The sequence below is a fragment of the Lepisma saccharinum genome, chromosome 17 (genome assembly GCF_977018435.1).
Source record: "Lepisma saccharinum chromosome 17, izLepSacc3.1, whole genome shotgun sequence".
NCBI classification, from domain to species: Eukaryota; Metazoa; Arthropoda; class Insecta; order Zygentoma; family Lepismatidae; genus Lepisma; species Lepisma saccharinum.
Window position 1 is genome coordinate 2,791,980 of NC_139245.1, and position 8,337 is coordinate 2,800,316.

The 8,337-nt window shown below is 37.1% G+C and overlaps 1 long non-coding RNA gene across 1 annotated transcript; it reads right to left on the bottom strand.

The window, feature by feature from the left end:
* Window positions 1-6,965: 6,965 nt before the first annotated feature.
* On the bottom strand, window positions 6,966-8,091 carry LOC146001153 (uncharacterized). Its single transcript, XR_014443533.1, has 2 exons — window positions 8,014-8,091; window positions 6,966-7,262 (listed from the first exon to the last, which is right to left on the bottom strand). It is a non-coding gene; the product is annotated as an uncharacterized LOC146001153 (long non-coding RNA).
* Window positions 8,092-8,337: the final 246 nt, after the last annotated feature.

Consider the following 8,337-nt stretch of genomic DNA (forward strand, 5'->3'; position numbering starts at 1 on the left):
ATGGTTTCAACCATTCTGAGTGCCTGAACCTTAAGACTTTGCCAAGTTTGGTCACTTGAACACCATGTTTCATCAGGAACTGGAGGTTTTTGTAATATATGACATAGCCTTGTTTTGGCTCCAGTGTCATCATGAGCTTCTTCTGTTTAGAGCCAGGTGAGCACTGAACCTCGGGAATTGGGGGCAGATCAGAAAATTTGTTGTGCAAATCATCAGGAATTGTCAGATCAACCTCTAAGAAGAGTCCATATTCACTGTCATCAAAGTTCTGAAGATCCTCAATATTGAAATCTTCAACCCACTCAAGCCCTGCATATGGCAGTTTTTGCATCATGGCATGACCATAGAGGCTGTTTGCATCCACATACAATATATAATTTGATGGCCGTGCTGGATCATAATCATGAATATATTTGTTATTTGCTCTGGCATATCTCTGAGAACATTGCACCATACCTCCTTTTATATTTTCCTCCATAAACAGATACATATCTTGATCCTGGATCAGATCCAATTGCTTTTTGGTGTTTAAAAACATTGCAGACCATGCTAGGCCCGGGGCACTGAAAAAATACACTGGATCCAGTCCATAATTTTGCATGAAAGATTTTCTGAATGCCTGCATTATATCAGCTAAGATGGTCACATCAAGTTTCAAATATGCCATGTGATAATCACCAAATGTCCGGCATTTTAAATTGTTCCACACCAATTGGGCATGGTGATAATCTTCATCTGTGATTCCAGAACCTCTGATTTTGCTGCAAAACTCATGTTGTGGAGGCAGGGAGCACTCATCAAATTTAGAAAAATCTGTAGCATAATCATATGGTTATACACCCTTCCGCCTAATTAATTTCAGGTCCTGATTTGGAAACAAGGCACGTGTGATTTTGAATTGATAATCAGATAATTGAGTGGTCAGTGTATCCAGGCTAGCAGGTAAAAATCTGTAAGAATCAAGAAATCTTATGTGAATAGGAACGCCATTAACTTTAATTGTTTTGCTAATAGATATATATTTCTCATCATTTTCAGCTAAAATATTTAAATTCTGCTTCTCAAACCCCTCGTACCTGATTAGATGATGGAAATCATAATTGGATGCTCCATGGCAAAATATGGGGATAAATCTTGGTCTCTTGATCTTAATATTACAGTTATTACACAGGGCCATTTTGAATTTACCATCTGTATGAGAATGGTGTTTCACCTTGATATTTGTATCTGAAAATTCAGAATCACATACCGGGCATTTTTCTGCATTGTTGAAATCTTCAATCTGTTTCTCTGTTAAAGGCAACATGGGTTTTGATTTTAATAAAATATTAGATGCTATGTCACGGCACTCATTTTCTATTCTATGTGCAAATATTTTGATGGCATCTGGCCCCATGTATGAATATTCTTTACTAACAACACCATCCTGTACAACCACATAACAAAAGCTGGAAGGTTCATGTAGCTGGTATGGTGTAATTGAAGATTCTTCAGGATCTGGATTGCAGGATGCAAGAGATTTGAGAATGGATTCAAAATCACAGACAATATATGCTGGGTGTTCCAACAAGGCTTCAAACTTTTTGAATTTGCAATTTTCACTTGGATTAGGCATCACCATATGAACAGGTTTATGATTTTTACAGTATTTCAGATGCTCAATTAACTTGTTTTTGGCAATTTCTGCATTTTTTTCAGGAACTCTATTCACCATTTTCCTGCCATCAAATACACTTAAACATCTTCTGCACAACTTGAATATTGTATTGGATTTGTCTAGTTGTGTTCTCACTAAAGCTTCAAGATTATGTATCAGAGTGTAATGATATGTGCCATCCCCTTCAATCAAGAGCAGATCAATCGGAACAGCAGAATCATCATCAATTGTACTGATTCTGAGAGGTTCTATCGGGCAATTGCCAGTGGAGCAAATAAATACATTAATAGATAATTGTTTGCTATTCATATCCCTGGCCCTTTTTTCAAATTTATCAATATTCTGTACAGACATTGGATATTCTAAACCCTCCATTGCATCGTCAAAATCATGTTCATGTTGTTTGTAATAATTTATTCTCTGAGGATTTCTTGAAACTGGAAACAAAGCAGCTAATATACACCACAAAAAGCATTTCTGGTCGGTATTTTTTATATTAACCACGGCTTGTTTGTTTTTAATATTTGCAGGTAATGGCAAATATGTAGATCCTTGCAATGGGCTGAATTCAGAAATATTAACATAGAGCCTGTGTGGAGAGCCGCATAGGCTCCATCCAGACTCTTTTGCCGCAAATTCAGAGTGTTTAATATTCAATTGTTCTATCAACCTGCTTATTATTCTGTCTAAATTTGCATTTGAATATACCGGTACAGTTTCTGTTATGTGGGGCTGTGTAAATTTTGTGCCGTTTGATTTCTTATATTCTGTATACAATTTGAGGGAGATCTTATAAGGGCCATTTTGTGCATTTAGAATTGCCTGGACATCAGGATTTATACTGTTCAAAAAATTCTGAATATCGCATCTTGGCTCTGATACAAACCGATAATCCCTAAGTTGGGCATTAAAACTGCTATGGATAGGTGCATAGCATAGCTGCTTTGCTGCTCTGGCATTAAGAGGTGCTTCATGCTTTCTTTTCAGACCAGATGTGGATGGTTGTGGGGGCAATGTTGATGACTGTACAGAACAAGTGCCTTTATGTGTATATGTGAAGTATTGCATGCTGTATTTTCTATGGCATTTGGGGCAAATTTTTGTGGGAGTTCTGCATTTGTCTGGATTACAAATCTTTTGGTGTCTGGCCCAATTAGAGCTAAATATATTTTTATTGCATTGATTACAATATTTTTGATTTGGCATTTTTGCTGTTGTTTATTATATACAATTTCTTGGGTTTCAATTCAAAATTCTATACTGGAAAAAAATATCAGTTGGGTTCAGCACTGTACTGTGTGTGTGTGTGTGTATGTGTATGTATATATGTGTGCTAATATTTTTGGCTTTGGTATTTATATAAAATTTCTTGGGAATCAGATCAAAACTCTATGCTGGATCAGTTGGGTTCAGCACTGCAACAACACAACCTTTCTCTTCAACAGCTCTCACAATACTGGCTGATATGCAATGCAAAATCTCTTTATATACCCTAGGCACAGAAACAATAAGCCAATCAGAATATAACACATAATCACATTATGTCATAAGCACCCAATCAGAAAACAACACATCTGAAACAATAGGCCAATCAGAATATAACACATAATCACATTATGTCATAAGCACCCAATCAGAAAACAACACGTTTCTAATAATTTATTGGATGTTGCACAGCATGATGCAATAGAAATAAACCAGAAATAGGCCACAACTTGGCCACAAGTGGACCGGAAGTGGACCGGAAGTAGTCAAACCGGAAGTGGACCGGAAGTGGACCGGAAGTAAACCGGAAGTGGACCGGAAGTGGACCGGAAGTGGGCCGGAAGTGGGCAGAAATGGTAGAAATGGTCAAAAATAGACCGGAAATGGACCGGAAGTGGGCAGAAATAGGTAGAAATAGCCAAAAATAGACCGGAAGTAAATATGGGTATGGGTGTGTGTGGCTCTTATAAGCATCTTGGCTTAGTTTTAAGTGTGGCCATCAAGAGGGGCATATTTTTGACAAGTTTATGGACAACAATCTCACAGAAGTGCCTTTTGTAAGTATAGGCACATCAATCCGAGGGGGCCCTTCCTTTCCGAAAAATTCCTGAGGGCATTTTTACAAAAATCTTGGATTAGAGGAGGTTCCACACTTGAGCAAAAAGCTCATATGCTCATGTTGAGCTTGTTTTAAGTGTAAGCAAATCTGCTGGAGGGGGGCTCTTCCTTTCCGAAAAATTCCTGAGGACATTTTTACAAAAATCTTGGATTAGAGGAGGTTCCACACTTGAGCAAAAAGCTCATATGCTCATGTTGAGCTTGTTTTAAGTGTAAGCAAATCTGCTGGAGGGGGGCTCTTCCTTTCTACACTTGTAAGTGGTGCTGGTTATAGGTCAAATACAACTACTCTTGTGGGATGGGATAATTTGCGACTTCTAATTTTTATGATGGGAAGGGAGTGGAGGTTGGTATTCTGTGGACAAGGCCAACAAGGAGTTTCAACGTAGGTGTTACTTCATTTTTGGACTTACAAATTGAAATTCGACCCACAATTCAATACCTGGCCTTGGTAAAAAGAGGTAAGTTACCTTCTTTGGTTTAATTTTAGCCTTCATTACAGGGAGATGGTCTGCTGCCCCACGAACCATTGGCGCTAGGCCCACGAACCATTGGCGCTAGCCTCACGAACCATTGGCGCTAGCCCCACGAACCATTGGCGCTAGCCCCACGAACCATTGGCGCTAGCCCCACAAACCATTGACGCTAGCCCCACGAACCATTGGCGCGTGGATAGGTTAGTTCAGTTAGGTTGAGATCGATAGTTAAAATTTGGTGTCGTGTTAGTATCACGATCTAGAAATTGGAAATAATTGCGAACCATTTCAAACGACAAAATTTCAACTTTAAACGGCTGTACAGTCGTAAATACTTCTTTCCGCGCTCCAATTTTTTTTTATTCACAAATAGGATCAAATAATGTTCATAATGAAAAAAAAAAATTCAAAATTCGAGGGTGTAAAATAGGGTACCCGACCCGATATTATGACATATAACCTTTTGTAAGAGCGGAAGGTCAGATTAGGGGTACAAGTCATCTATATTGTGACCTCAAAAACTGCACACAAGTTTTAAGCTAAATGAAATGCTGCAGCTACTAGGTATATCTAATGATTGATCTCTTATTGTGCGTTCTGAGTGAAACCTGTCTAAGCGTTTCAAGATGGTGGATTTTCAAGCTGTCAAACATATAAAACTTTGAAAAATACACTTCATGCTGTTGATGATCGGCACATAATTTAAGAATTTTTACGTCAGCATATATTTGAGATGTTAGTTTTTACGCCGACCTCCATGACGGAGTGGTTAGAACATCTCGCTACGACAACAGGTGTACTGGATTCGAATCCCGACCTGGGCATCGGTGTTCCTTGTGAGTATCCATTAATCAATTTTATCATATCATCCATCACTCATCCTCATCGTCACGATTAGTCAACAGTGACAGAAAAGCCAAGCTAAGTAACAAACATCCAATCAGATAGTTTTTACTTATTCCTTAAATTCACTCAGATATAGATAGAAATTTTATAACAGAGCCTGAAATCTTTTAAACCAAGAAGAAGTTCTATACCCTGTGGAGGGATATAGTGGTTCATATCCCACTTTATATTTTAGGTCCAATCTCAATTAGCCATTCTGTAAATTAAATGGACAATCTAAAATCAAAACATACCCATATATATATATATATATATATATATATATATATATATATATATACACACACACACACGTATATATACTGGTATATTCTGAGGGAAAGGACTTCTTTCCCAGTTGAAAATGGATTTAATTATGTACAATTAGGCCAAATAAATAGTACAAAGAGTGGAAATTCACTAGATTATTTTCTTCAATTAGTACTAATGCCTTTTTGCGTGTTCAAACGAATGCCGCAATCTATCAAAGTTTAAGAGAATTGGAACCACTTTAGTCAGAGGCTTTAACTGTGGTTACTTCGTTGATATCTCACGTTTGAACTTTTTTACTTATTTTAAAAATTTCTTTCTCTTTTCATGCGTCGGCCCTTTAGAGCACCAGGAGACAGATTTACTTATTGTTATAGAGCTGGTGACAATAATTTGCCATTAATGCCATCAGATTCTTATTGCCTCTGGAGTTTCTGTGAATTTATTCAGAATACAACCCCTGGAATATTTGGTATGAAATCTTCCATACCATTGGCAATTTTAAACCGCAGTCGCTGAAAATAATAATAAATATTTTGGATCTCTTCTGTTTAATACACAGAAAGGATGTAATGTTATAGAACATTAACAAAAGAAACAGCCTCAACCAGGACACGAACTTGTATACCCTACATAACGTTTTTTTTGCTATATGGAGGGCCTCTACGATGGCGCAGTGGTAGCGTCGTCGCCTTGTAATCAAGGGGTCACGGGTTTGATACCCGGTGGAGGCACATAGTGGTTCGGATCCCACTTTAAATTGTAGGTCCAGTCCCGATTAGCCTTACTGTGCATAAAGTGGACTTAAAACACCAACTCAATTAATCAATCAGTTTTGTAGAGCATTATCAAGGTATCCCGGAAAACTTGGATGTGTCCAAGTTGATCCTGAATTTCTCCACGACTATGGAATGATTGTGTCTTCTTGATATAAATAATCATGACGTAAGGATATTTTTTTCCAATCCAACCAAAAGAGAGAAGTTAGTAACGTTTGGGAGACAATGTTCACACACGCTGGTTTGCTTCAATGAAAACATGTATTGCTCCTGTTTTCAATTTATTTTAGCATGCTGTTTATTTCAACATTTCAATCTGGATATCCACGATGGTATAGAGGTAACGCTGTCACCTTGCAATCATGCGGTTCAATCTCCGACGGATATACATCGCACAATAGTTCGGATCCTACCTTACATTCTGGATTTAGTCCCGATTAAACTATCTGAGCAGAACGATTACTATTTTTACGTGTTTCCACAAAAATATGAATTTTTATGGTGCAACATTGTTCAGAATGTTTTTAATGCGCGACATTTTGGGATAATTTCACTAAATAGTATAGGAGAGGTACGTACAAGTAATTTGAAGTTAAATGCGAATTGGATATTCCCAAACAATAGATACTGATTACTGATTATTCGAAGGAAACATCTAATAATAATAAATACCTATTATCTTACCAATACTCCATGTGTCAAAGAGAAATGGAAAATTTATCTGAAGTTTACGGATCTTCAAATTTATGCACTTGGAAAGGTTTTACATCTGAAAGTACAATGAAAGTCAGAAAGGTGTGATGGCACTCTGTCAATTTATTTTAGATACAGAAACAAAGCATCACCAAAGAAGCGAACAGAAAGCAGAGTTGTGTTGCAAAAGAAGCCAGGTCGTCATAAATTAACTAGCTTGGGCGAGAACTGTCTTTAACGTCCATAGAGACCGTAGTAGCCGCCGATGGCTGGGTACCCAGCGTAGCCAAGTCCGTATCCGCCGTAGTAGAACTGCTCGGCTCCCTCAAGGGCTTCCTTGGGGGCTGGCTTCTGGGCTGAAACAGCCACGACGGCGAAGAGGGCCAACAAAAGAATAGCCTGCATTAAAGAAAAAAAGCATTAAAATCATTATCATCATCTTCTTCTTCATCATCAAATGCCCTAATAGATGAAATATTAATTTAATTTCTTCATTTATCGCTGTGCTAAGCAATCTGCCACAGAGGTCAGCGGCTTTAATTTATTCATGTTGCTTTATAAGAATTGTTATTGATCTAATGAAACAGATGACAGAACATACACGAAGAAAACCTAAGCGTGCTTTTGATGGTACTAGAGAAAATTCACCCTTGTTGCTGCCACTTCCCTTACTATTATATATTAGTACAATGAAGAGCATTTAGAAATATACAATTAGTATGCTAATTTTACATCCTCAGCTGAATAACAAAGCTAATTCTATTGAATTGTGCAATAATATTCTCTTTACACGGTTTCTTGTTTGTATATGGTGTCCATTAAATACCAGCTAAATTAGAACATAGAACATTAGTGAAATTGTATTTCTAAACTATTCATTCTTAGAATAAATTTGTACTGTATTCACTTTGCGTAGCCACACTAACTTTAAAATGAAGTTATGCGGACCAATTTTAGTAATGTGCATAATTAAAATGTGCTTATAATTACATAATTATTAAGAAAATATTTAAACGTATAATATGATTATGAATGCTGCCAATTTCCTTCCACATAACACCACTGTGGAACGTAGTAAGGAGTGAAACTTAGTTTTCGATGATGTTAAAAAGCCAACACGCTTTATAAAAATAAGAACTTCGTTACTTACCAAGACCTTCATGTTGATTATTGCTGAAGACTTCTAGTGTAGATCAGCTTGACTACACACCGACTGCCTTCCCTTTTATACAAGAACAAATCCAACTTGACCTTCGCTAGTTAACTTTCTCAGTTGTAGAACTGAAGGGCGTGGCATGTCTCTGCTACTAGTGTATATTTTACAAAATGTGTTTCATTTCAAGTAAAAATATATACACTTTCGCTGGAAGTTTGTCGAACATGTCACTTCGAAATGAAGATAACCTTATACAATCCCTCAATCCCTTACTTTTTATAAATTTATTAATAAATTCATTCCAGAATGCATAACACA